The sequence below is a fragment of the Myodes glareolus genome, chromosome 13 (assembly GCF_982192425.1).
Source record: "Myodes glareolus chromosome 13, mMyoGla1.1, whole genome shotgun sequence".
NCBI classification, from domain to species: domain Eukaryota; kingdom Metazoa; phylum Chordata; class Mammalia; order Rodentia; family Cricetidae; genus Myodes; species Myodes glareolus.
Genome location: NC_142038.1, coordinates 2,347 through 14,926, shown reverse-complemented (window position 1 = coordinate 14,926; position 12,580 = coordinate 2,347).

The following is a 12,580-nucleotide window of genomic DNA, read 5'->3' as shown; positions in this document are numbered from 1 at the left end:
CACAAAGTAGAATTTAAGTAAGGGAGGAATGCATCCGAGATACCCCAAAGATAAGTAGTATGCAAACCATGCTGGTTAGAGATTAGTGTCATGAGATTCAAATGTTTGCTCACCAGGATTAACAAGCCATTAAGATACATTCCTATAACAAATAAGACAATCATGATTTGTAACCAGCCAAAAGACCCACTTCCCCATCAAAGACCTCTAACATGCTGCTCAAGGGGCCATTACAGGGTCACTACCTCTGTACCATGAAAGTATAATAATTCTAGAACAGCTGCATTTTTCTGCTTTAAGAAAAGCAATTTAGAGTCAATGTCTCCTATACTGGTTGAGGTGGACTTCTATCCTGTCTGTAGCCCCACAGAGCATTATCCTTGCTGTACCACAGAGTTCTAAAATTCTCTGACTTTGGCAACCTGCCTAGGCTTTGGGAGTTTTCCCTGATGTATAGAGCAATAATAGATCTCTGTTTCTAATCTTGGGAATTTGCTTGAGAGAGCTGGTAAAGATGTGGGGCCAGGGCCTTTGGAAAAGAGTTGTTTAAGATCCTCAGAACCCAAGACTTTTCACAAAGGGTGAAACTGTGGTTACCAGTTCCAACACCACTGTGAACTTTGTTTATAATGTTATTGATTTACCCAGTGTTCCTCTTGTGCAACATTGTCTGATTAGTCTCTGAATTTGTATACTTCCTTTCAAAACCAAATCCATTGATTTACATTACCAGGAGACTTGTTGTTGAATTTGACCTAGAACTCCAGCCAATCTGGGCTATGTCTGTCTTTAGATTAGCAGCCAGTGATGGGAATGCTGTGTTGTATCCCTTGTGCTCACCTGGTTCTGACACTCAGATCTCACTAACCAATCAGAGCCTCCATCAGTCAAATGGGAGGGTCCTTCCAGGAGCAATGCTTCAGGTTTAGCACTTCCTGAAGAAATCACAGTCTCTCTCATGCACTGTGCCTTGGGCTCCCTTGTGGGGAGAGAAGTTGTTAACTCATTAGCTGCACCATGGTGAATGAGTGGTTGCTCTCCACAGATTTGAGGAGCGGTGGGCCAAGGTGAGTAAGGGACCAATGTCCCCAGGTGGGGAGGAGGGTCCTGCCTTGGTGCACGAGGCTGCTCTCCCCAAGTGCTGCTCTCCCCACGTGCAGATAAGTGGCTGGGCTTGGAGGGTGAGGGGCCGCTGTTCCCAAACTAGAATGCTCGCCTGCTGAGGCTTGTGGCTGGTGTGGTGCGTCCTCTCCTGCCTGGCTGGGAGCCAGTGGACAAACACAGAATTTAGTGTGTTCCTGCCTCATCCTAAATAGTCCTAAGTGATCCTTGCAACACCCTGCTGGCAGTCTCTGAATAACTTTACTGCCTGGGCTGTGTCTGCACAGAGCAGAGCATTGGGAGCTGCAAATGGTGGTGCCTGTAGTGCTTATGTTGTTGCATGTGGAGAGATATATCACCAAATTTGGCAAACTCAGAAACTACTGGTCTCTCCATTATTTTCAGAAGTTCTGTACTTTTAACATTAAGTTTAGGATCCAACTGTAGTTAATTTTGTTGAGCTCTTAAACAGTTTCTCCTGTGTAGAGTAGCACTCCACTGCTAGAGCATAATCGATAATAGATTTAATGGTATAAGAATTTACCAGTTTAGGAGGCATTAAGTCACACAAAGTAGAATTTAAGTAATGGAGGACTGCATCCCAAATTCCCCAAAGATTAGTATGCTAACCATGCCTGCTAGATATTAGTATCATGAGATGCAAACGTTTGTTCACCAGGATTAATAAGCTGTTAAGGTACATTCCTATAACAAATAATACAACCATGATTTACAACCAGCCAAAAGACCCACATCCCAGACAAAGACCTCTAACATGCTGCTCAAGGGGCCATTACAGGGTCATAACCTCTGTGCTGTGAAAGTTTAATAATTCTTAAACAATTGCACTTTTCTGCTTTTAGAAAAGCAATTTAGAGACAATGTCTCCTATATTGATTGAGTTGGACTTGAATCCTGTCTGTAGCCCCTCAGGGCATTACCCCTGCTATCCTCTTGGCTAACCACCATAAATTTTTGTATTACAAGTATTCTGCACCACCGAGTTCTAAAATTACCAGTTTGAGTCATATCTTAGGGCATCCATTGCAAAACAATAAAAGGATTTGTGTGGAACATGGCTTCTCCCTTCAGATCAGAAGAGTAGGAACAGTATACTGTGTACATTGGAAGAGGGTAAAAGAGTGGACAATAACTAGATCACAGAATGAAGCTTAAGGGACTGAGCTTCAGGGTTATCCATTACAAAGAAGGACCTGGTTTGGCACTGTGTGTGACTTTCTGGGTAATTTCCCATCATACATTAATTCCTCGCATGTGAATGAAGACAGACACCAGTGGGTGGTACAGTTTAATGAGAATAGCTTGAACTACTTTCCTATGCAGATATGTTCAAACCTGGTTGACACAGTTAAGTCAGCTCAGATGTTTGAGACACAGGCCATTGACTGTAATTCAATGTTTCAGCGTGCAGCACTCAGCAGCTAACATTTTACAAGGAACAAAGTCATGCGTTCTTGTACTAATGGCATTCTCCCTACCAGGGAAATGACTACTCTGTTTCAAATTCAGTATAACAAAGTGTTCAATTATTTTTATCATTTTAAGAAGTCAATTATTGTCTATCATATTTTAGATTTCATTTCCTTCAAAGGCATTACTGGTATAATCCCTTTGTTCCTATTTTCCAATGTTTCCCAGGTTTTGAATTTCATTCCATTTTAAGTGCTGTTTATTTATTCATCTTTTTTATTTATATCAGTTTAGAGCAGTGATTCTCAAGCTGGTGGGCCATGACTCTTTGGGGCATCAAATAAACCTATCACAGGACTGGTCTAAGACCACCAGAAATTACAGATATTTATATTATCATGTAGTATGAGGGCCGGCTTGTTGGGGTTTCCGTCCCTCCCAGTACCCCAACAGCCGGCAAGCAACAAAGAAAAATTACACACAGGACTCCATATGGTTATAAAGCTGATTGGCTCATTAGGTCAGGCTTCTTGTTAACTCTTATAACATATATTACCCCATTATCCTTATCTATGTTAGCCACATGGGCTCAGTACCTTTCTCAGTGTGACAGCTTACATGTTGCCTCTTCGGTGGTCTGCACAGGAGTGGCTAGGGAGGTTCTGCTTCCAGAATACTCCCAGTCTCTTTGCTCCACCCCTACTTCCTGTCTGGCTTTCCCGCCTATACTGCCTGCCTGGCCAATCAGCGTTTTATTAAAATATGATTGACAGAATACAGATAATTCTCCCACACCATTATCATTTAAAACGTTAGCAAAAATATAGCTATGAAGTTGCAGTGAACATAGTTTTATAGGTGGGGAGTTCACTACATCCTGAGTAACTGTATTAAAGAGTCATAACACTAGGAAGATTGAGAACAATTGGTTTAGATATTAAATTATTTTTCATAATTAATTTTTCATTATCCCATTGATTACTCTCAGTGTTTCCACTATGAATGTAGCTTTGTGATCAGCATTTCTGTTATAAATTGTTTGAAATTGTCATTGAATTGTATTCATTTTATGCTGCAAATCTACTATACACAGCATAATGTTCCCAAGAATTAATTATTTGATTCTTTATTTACTTAGGTTTTGTTTTTCTTGTTGCTGCTAATCTGTGAAAGACTTGGTTTATTGGCTAAAATGTCTGCAGATGGTTTCTCATATATTCTGATTTCAAATACCAACACTCAAGTTGAGAGGCTCATAAATATCCACTATTTCAGATCATGTATACGTATATTGAAAATTCACTCTCATATACAAACATTTTCAAAAAATAGCAATAAACTTTTTTCAAAAGTTCTTGTGCCCAGGCAGTGCTGGTGCATACCTTTACTCCTAGCACTCAGGAGGCAGAGCCAGGCCAACCTGGTCTACAAGAGCTAGTTCCAGGACAGGCTCCAAAGCTACAGAGAAACCCTCTCTCAAAACCAAAAAAAAAAAAAATAGTGCTTGTGAAACAATTATAAATGAGTTTCTTTAGGTATATGCTGATTCTTTAAAAGTCTGTCATCTTGTACTTTGTTTTTTTAGTTAATTAATTTATGCTTTTTTCCATTCAAAAATTTATACTTCCTACAATTCTCCCATTTTCCTCTTGCTCCCCTACTTACACTCCTCCCTCCCTCTCCCTTTTTAAGAAAGGGTAGGGAATCCTGCCCTGTAGGACATCCCTCCCTCCTACATCCAGGCCTAGGAAGCTTTGCATCCAAACATACTAGGGTCCCTAAAAGCCAGTACATGCAGTAGAAACAAATCTCTGTGCCCTTATCACTGGCTTCTCAGTCAGCCCCCATTGTCAGCCACATTCAGAGAGTCCAGTTTGATCACATGCTCATTCAGTCCCGGACCAGCTTGATTTGGTGAGCTCCCATTATAACAGGCACATTGTCTCAGTGTGTGGACCAATCCCTGGGGGTCCAGACTTCCTTGCTCATCTTCCCCCTCCTTATGCTCTTCAACTGGACCTTGGGAGCTCAGTCCTTTGCATTGAAGAGGGTCTGTGTCTCTCTCCCTCCACCGCTGGATGAAGATTCTATGATGATATTCTTAATAATCATCAGTGTGATATTGGGGCAAGGCCAGTTCAGGCACCCTTTGTTCTGCTGCCCAAGGACCTAGCTGGGGACATCCCCATGGACACCTGGGATCCCCTCTAGAGCCAAGTCTCTTGCTAACCCGAAAATCGCTCCTTTAATGTTGATGATTTTTTTCCTGCTCCTTTATCCATCCTTTTTTCCATCTCCACCCTCCCACTCACCCAAGCTCTCTCCAATCTTTCCTTTCTTCCTTCTCTTTCCCCTGCTCCCCTTCCCCCAACACCATCCCCATCTCTACTCCACCCCCATGCTCCCAACTTTTGTCCAGAAATCTTGTTTGCTTTCAATTTCCAGGAGGATCTATATGTTTTTCATTAGGTTCACCTCGTTATTTGGCTTCTATGCTTGCAAACGATAGGCTCTATGTCCTTTGTTTACGGCTAGAGTCTACTAATGAGTGAGTACATACCATATTCATCTTTTTGGTCTTGGGTTATCTCACTCAGGATAGTGTTTTCTATTTCCATCCCTTTCCATGCAAAATTCAAGATGTCATTTTTTACCACTGAGTAGTACTCTAATGTGTATATATTCTACACTTTCTTTATCCATTCTTCCATTGATGGGCATCTAGGTTATTTCCAGGTTATGGCTATTACAAATAATGCTGCTATGAACATAGTTAAATGCTTTTGTAGTATGATTATGTATCTCTTGGGTATATTCCCAAGAGTGGAGTTGCTGGGTCCTGAGGTAGATTTATTCCCAATTTCCTGAGAAATTGCCACACTTATTTCCAAAGTGGTTGCACAAGTTTGCCTTCCCACCAACAATGAATGAGTGTTCCAGTTACTCCACATCCTCTCCATCATAGGCTATCATTGGTGTTTTTGATTTCAGTCATTCTGACAGGTGTAAGATGGTATCTCAAAGTTGTTTTGATTTGCATTTCCTTGATTCCTAAGGAGGTTGAACCTGACATTAAGTGTCTTTTGGCCATTTCAACTTTGTATGATGAGAATTCTTTTTTCATTTTGGTACCCCCATTTTTTAATTGGGTTAATTAGAATTTTCATGTCCACTTTCCTGAGTTCTTTATATATTTTGGAGATCAGACTTTTCCTGATGTGTGTTTGGTGAAGATCTTCTCCCATTCTGTAGGATGTGATGTTCTTTCTTTTAAAGGCCACCCCAGCATATGCGCATCAGACGCTGCGTTTTGCGTCTGCGGGGGGGGGGGGGGTTGCGTTGCATTGTGGGTGCATGTGTTTCTGAGAAATGAAGTCTTCTGAGTCAGGCAGACGATGCTGTACTCTGCTCCTGTGCACAGGGGCCTCCTGGGAAATGTAGTTCCCCAGGAGAATAACATTCCATGCTTTTTGATTTGCTAAAAATTTGGGGGGTTGAGGGTCTTAATGGGTAGGGAATGGGGGCATAGCCCGGTCTCTCATAACTTCTTCCTGCTGACTTTATGGGCGTCGAGGGGTTTGGGGTGTCCGATGCATCCCGGTGATCGTGTCATGTCCAATGGTGTCCTGTGATGTCTGATGCATCCTGGTGATCGTGTCCTGTCAGCTGGTGTCCTGTGATGTCCAATGCATCCTGGTGATTATGTCCTGTCCGCTGGTGTCCTGTGATGTCTGATTGAAATCACATCTCTCTAGGTCTTGAGGAGCTGGAAAACAAGTCACATTAGAAGAGGAAAAAAATTAAAGAGGAGATTTAAGGTGGGGGGAATAAAATAAAATTAAATGATACTTATTCCGTTTTGAGTCTGGTCCATTTAAGTGGGTCAACCTGGCTCCCTGGAGCTTAAAGAAAATGTCTTAAAGGAAATAAATTTTTTATCTTGGGCATTGCCTCAACATCCAGGGGACACTGCTGCAGTCAGTGTTGAACCTGTCATGTCAAAGGTCCCATTTTGGTTTTGCTTACCACCTGGGCTTATAATCTTTGGCTGTGTGTTTGATGATTCCTGTAAGAGCAGCTGAGTGGTTATTTGGAAATTTAAACATGACATTGGAGGTATTTGGAGAGGTTACATATAGGAAAAAGAGAAGAAAGGATAATATGTTGACATAAGAGAGTTGAGTGATGGATAGGAACTCTATTTTTCTTGTGTCCTCTGGAACTTAAGAGAGCAAGGTCCTGTCTGAGTTACCATGTATGAGGGATTGTCTTGAGCTGGAGGAGTAAATGGTTTAAGATGTGACAGGTGCGGGCTTGGCAGGAATCAGAAGCTCAGCAGCCGCCAAAGCATGTGTGCAGGGTGTCCAGCCCTGAGTGGTGAGGTCCGTCTTCTTTGACAGGTATGCTACAGGTGCAAAAGAAGGTCCCAGTTGATGTCCTAAGACCCCAAGGGCATATCCCTCCTTCTCTACTACATAAAGAGAAAAAGGGCGAGTTAGATCTGGAAGATGAAGAGCTGGAGCCTGGAGATGGGCTTGCTGGAGTCTTTGGAAGGGTTTGGTAACCGGATGGAGAAGGGACTCATGCAGAGAGTCGAGAGCTGCTTCATATAGGGGGCAGACGAGAAGAGAAAAGGAGGAGATCCAGGAACGCAGGAAGCCGGCCACTCCCAGGAATGATAAAACTTCTTCTTTGGTGGAAGGAACTGAGTGGTAGATAATTGAACCTTAGAAGATGAGACTCTATAGCCCCTTTTAGATAAGAAATTTAAAAGGGCAACAGTATCTGTCTTGCTGATCTCTAATGATGTACTGCAAAGTAAAATGTCATCCACGTATTGTATGAGCTTGGATTTAGGGAGAGACAGTAAGAGCAGATCAGCGGCCAAGGCTTGGCCAAAGAGGTGTGGGCTGTCTCGGAAGCCCTGCGGGAGAACAGTCCAGGTGAGCTGTGTGGAAAAATTAGTGTCAGGGTCTGTCCAGGTGAAGTCTCTGGGTTCGAAGCCCCCATGCCACTGTGAGCACGAGGACAATCTACAGACCAATGACCTTCCCTGTGACACCTTGGATAAGATCCCCTGGGATTATGATGGAGATTAGGGCATCCTCGGGCCCAGGGGCCGTCTTACCGCACTTGAAACATGGGCCTGGTGGCTCATGCACCCCAGGAGGCAGGGGGGCAACATGAACAGGGCGTGTTGAGTAGTCTGTCACCTTGGCTGGCAGGCTGGCCGTGGCTACCACGTGGCAACGGCAGTGGTTGTGAGCTTTGTCATTCCTTGCATGGTACACCTTAAAAGCCATATCCAGGACTTCCACCTGTGCAGTTAAGGGGCCTTTCTCCAAACGCCTGAGCTTGGCCTTGATGTCTGAATAACATTGATTTAAAAAGTGAGTCATTAATAACTATCTGCCCTCAGTGGATTCTGGGTCCATGTTTGTAAACTGTAATAGAGCTTTTGTAAGGCGTTCCAAAAATGCAGAAGGATTTTCCTTTGTATCCTGAATAATTTCTGAGACTTTAGAATAATTTACTGGCTTGAGGGCAGCCTTCCGGAGGCCTGTTAGGAGACAAGTTAAAAATCGGTCTCTGGCCAAGATCCCACCTGGAGTGTTATAATCCCAGTGTGGTTCTTGGTCTGGGACTACCTCTGCCCCAGGAGGGTGGGAGGCAAGAGTCTGGTGAACTTCATCTGCGTGCTGTCTGGCCTGCTCCCAGACCCACCTGCGCTCCTCGGGAAGTAAGTTATTGGACAGGATCATAAAGATGTCATGGAAAGTGAGATTATAATATTGAGTAATATATTGAAATTCTTTTACGAAAGTGGTAGGCTTAGACGTATAGGACCCAAGTAATTTGGCTATATGGGAGAGTTCCGAAAGGGAGAATGGAACATGAGCCCTAACCAATCCATCAATGCCAGCCACCTCCCTCAATGACAGGATGGTAGCAGGCTTGGCTTGATCAGGATTAGGCTCTGTGGCGGCCCGCGAATGTGTGATCGGAGGAGTGAAGGAAGGTGCCAGAGCAAGGCGGCTGGCACGAGAGGAAGGGGAACTCAGCAGGGCTTTGGAAGACCGAGGAGGCGGAGTAGGGCGGGAGCGGGAGGGAGATGGGGAGGATGAATCTGAAGAGGCTTCTGGCGATCTATGTGACCTGCAACTAGAAGAGGGTGAGTGGGAGGAAGTGGAACCGGAGGAGCTGGATGGAGACCTGTTGGCAGGAGAGGGAGAAGGTGCTTAGGTGAGGCTTTTTTTAGATTTTGAATAGGATTTGTGTGAGGTTTTTGGTGACCTAGAAGGAGAAAGGTTAGGTGAGGTTTTCTTATGACTGGACCTGGAAGAAGATCTATGTGGGACTTCCGGAGACCTAGGACTGGAAAGTTTACATGAGGTTGTGTTTGACTGGGTAGAGTGAGAGTGAGCAGATGAACAGTGAGGGAGGACAGAGGGGTGAATCTTAAGGGCCATATAGAAGAAAGCAGAGACATAGGAGAGTTCTTTCCATCTGCCTGTATGATTGCAATAATTTGATAACTCCCGCAAAATGTTTGGGTCGAAGGTGCTGTTAGGTGGCCATTTGCAGTTTCCCTCTAAGGTATATTGGGGCCATTTTTTGTAGCAGAGATGGATGAGTGTGGAAATCTGTAGGGAAGGCATCAAAGCGTGAGGCTGCGTGGCATCCAAAAGATGTCCTAGCGGGGAGTTTGGAGTGATAGTTTTAGACGATTTGCCCCCCATAACTAAGGCCATGAAAACACTCGCAAAAAAAAACCGTGGCACCTCAAGCCTACAGCGAGAGTGACTCCCCATTAAGGCAAGATGTAGATGGGGACTGGCTAGGCCAAGCCATCCCAGGAACGGGCTTAGCAAAGGGGATAAGCTGGGAATGAATGCCAGTGAAGGGACTCCAGGCCCTGAAGGCCCGCGGTTGGGGAAAGTCCCCCCAACCCTAGAAACACCAGGAGTACCAGTCAATTCCCAGGTTAAAAGAGTTGGTTAAGCTGGCCGGAAGGGGACACTCACGATTAGAAATCAGTGTTGTTCGTAGGAGCTCGCCCAGGCAGATAGAACATGTGGGTCATTGTAGAGGAGGTCCTCAGTTCTGTTCGTGTCCCAGGAGGAAGTCGGAGGCCCAGGAAGCACCTGAGGCCTGAGCTCCAGCTTTCGGCTCCAGGTCGAGTCACGGCACCAGTGATGTTCTTTCTTTTAAAGGCCACCCCAGCGTACGCGCATTTGCTGTGGAAGTACCTTCCGCTGCTTCAGCCAATAGTCGCTGAAGCACGAGCCCATAGTGTTGTGGGAGCGCCTTCTACTCCGTCAGCCAATAGCCGCTGAAATACCAGCCCACTGGGGCGTGGTATATTTCTCTTTAAAAGAAGGGCAGCAAGCTCGGCTCGGCCTCTTGGCTTGTTGGGTGATTTTCTCTGGGACTAAACAATTGTGGGGACCTGGTGGGAGGACAGAAAAACTCCCAACAAGCAGGCCCCTCATGTTACAGAATGGTGCCCATGTGGATAACTGCATCCATAGAAAGTCTGAGAAAGCTTGGGAAAGACTAGAGTAAAGCATTTCGGTTTTCAGCCGTGGCAGGAAAAAAAAGCTACACTGTTTTAAAATGCCGGTTTTCTGGGCCGTCCAGCCAGGGAAAACTCTGACTCTTTCAAGCATGCCATCCTGACTATGGAAACACTGTTGCAGCTTGCTTCCTGGCAAGGACCTTGAAACGCCTTAAGAGCTTTTGACTGTTGTTTTCTCCATATTCCTTAGCAAATTAAAGACCCACATGGTCAGAAAGAGAGAGAGAGATACAGTAAAGAGAGATTCAAAGAAAAAAAAACCTCTAAATGGTTTAAAGTCCTTAGAAATAAAAAAAAAGAAAGAAAGAGAGTAGTTGGGTGTGGTGGTACACACCTTTAATCCCAGCACTGGGGAGGCAGAGACAGACGGATCTCTGGGAATTTAAGGATAGCCTCGTTTACAGAGGGAGTTCTAGGACAAAAATATGCAGAGAACCTGTCTCAAAAAGCCAAAAGTTAAAAGTAAAAATAAAAGAAATAGAGGTTAAAATAAAGCCACGTAAAGATGGAAAATACACAGAGAATCTCGATACTGTATGTTATTATGCTCTCTTTGAATTGTTTAAATGCTGAGGAAGGAGCAACAGCTGCTAAAAGATATTTGCTTATAAATGCTGCAGAATTAATCCAAGATAAATATTTTGAAAATACCTTGGCTTCAAAATTAAAGTCAAAAGGTATGTTACTTTGGTAAAGAGATTTTGCTTTTGTTTCCACAGAAAATGAGAGGCTCTGGATTTATTCTGAGTTAAGAAAAATCATCTTTGACCAAGGGAGACCACCTGAGCAATCTCCGGTAGAAACAGATGGCCCAGATATCTGAGTTCTTCATCCAGAACAGGTTCAAGACTGCTGCCCGAGATGATCAAGACTCACAGGATACTTCAGTCAGGAATTGATCATAACTCTAAATTTTCTTTAGGTCCCCATAAGATTATCAGCGACCCCAACCAGAAGGAAGTAGCCTGGAATACTTCACCCACATTCCCAAAAAATGGACTATGGATATTTTCCTTTTTTTAAAAAAAAAAAAAAGAGGGGGAAGTGGTGCAGGAGAAATGTCTGTATTCTGTCAATCATGTTTTAAATAAATGCTGATTGGTCAGGCAGGAGGTGTAGGTGGGAAAACCAGACAGGAAGTGGAAATGATGCAAGGAGAGCAGGAGAATTCTGGGGAGGAGGAAGTTGATTCCTCACACTCCTACCCAGATCACCGAAGCAGCAGGATGTGAGCTGCCCCACTGAAAAAGGTACCAAGCCACATGGCTAAAATAGATCAGAATAATGGGTTAATCAAGATATGAGCGTTAGCTAATAAGTAGCCTGACCTAATGGGCCCATCAGCTTTATAACTTATAGAGATCTGTGTGTGATTTTTCTCTGGGATTAAACAGCTGGGGTGCCAGGCAGGATGGAAAACACAAACAAGTGGCCCGGCCCTCTCATGTTACACGCATCACACACTGCGTTTTGCATCTGCGGGGGGGGGGGGGAGTTGCGTTGCATTGTGGGTGCATGTGTTTCTGGGAAATGAAGTCTTCTGAGTCAGACAGATGATGCTGTACTCTGCGCCTGTGCACAGGGGCCTCCTGGGAAATGTTGTTCCCCAGGAGAATAACAGGATGCCTTTTTGTCTCAATGACAGAAGCTTCTCATTTTCATGTGGTGTCCCATTTATTCACTGTTGCTCTTATTGTCTGTGCTACTGGTGATATATGTAGGAAGTGATTTAATGTGCTCACGTGTTGCAATCTACTTCCCAATTTCTCTTCTATCAGGTTCAATGTGGTCGGATTTATATTGAGGTATTTAATCTATTTGGACTTGAATTTTGGGCATGGTCATATATATGGATCTATTTTCATTCTTCTTCATGTTGACATCCAGTTGTGCCAGCACCATTTTTTGAAGATGCTTACTTTCTTCCATTGTATACTTGCTAGAGGTAAGCAAGTACTGTCATCTAAGAGCTGCTTCCTAACTCACTTTAGCTGAAAAAAGCCTTCAGCTCTATAAGAGGTCCTGCCACAAAACACTTAAATGGTGTTGATGAAAAGCTGACTGCATGCTTTTCAGTTTTCACCAGTAGCAGGAAACAAGCTGCACTGTCTTAAAATGCCTGTTTTCTGGGCTGTCCTGACAGGGCAAACTCTGACTCTTTCAGGCAGACGGTTTGACTGAGTGTGGTCTGTACTGAATGTTGCAGCTTGCTTGCTGACAAGGACCTTGAAATGCCATAGAGTTGTGGCAATAAAAATAGCTGCATTCGGTACCTCAGCCATGAGGCTGGAAAACAAAGGAATGTGCTGAATTCAGCTGTCAAAGCCACAGTTTTAGTCCTCTCCATAAAGACTCATGTGGTCAGAAAAAGAGAGATACAGTAAAGAGAGATTCAAAGACAAAACCTCTAAATGGTTTATATATGCAGGCTAAAAGTTAAAGTTCTTAAAGAAAAAAAGAGAGTAGTTG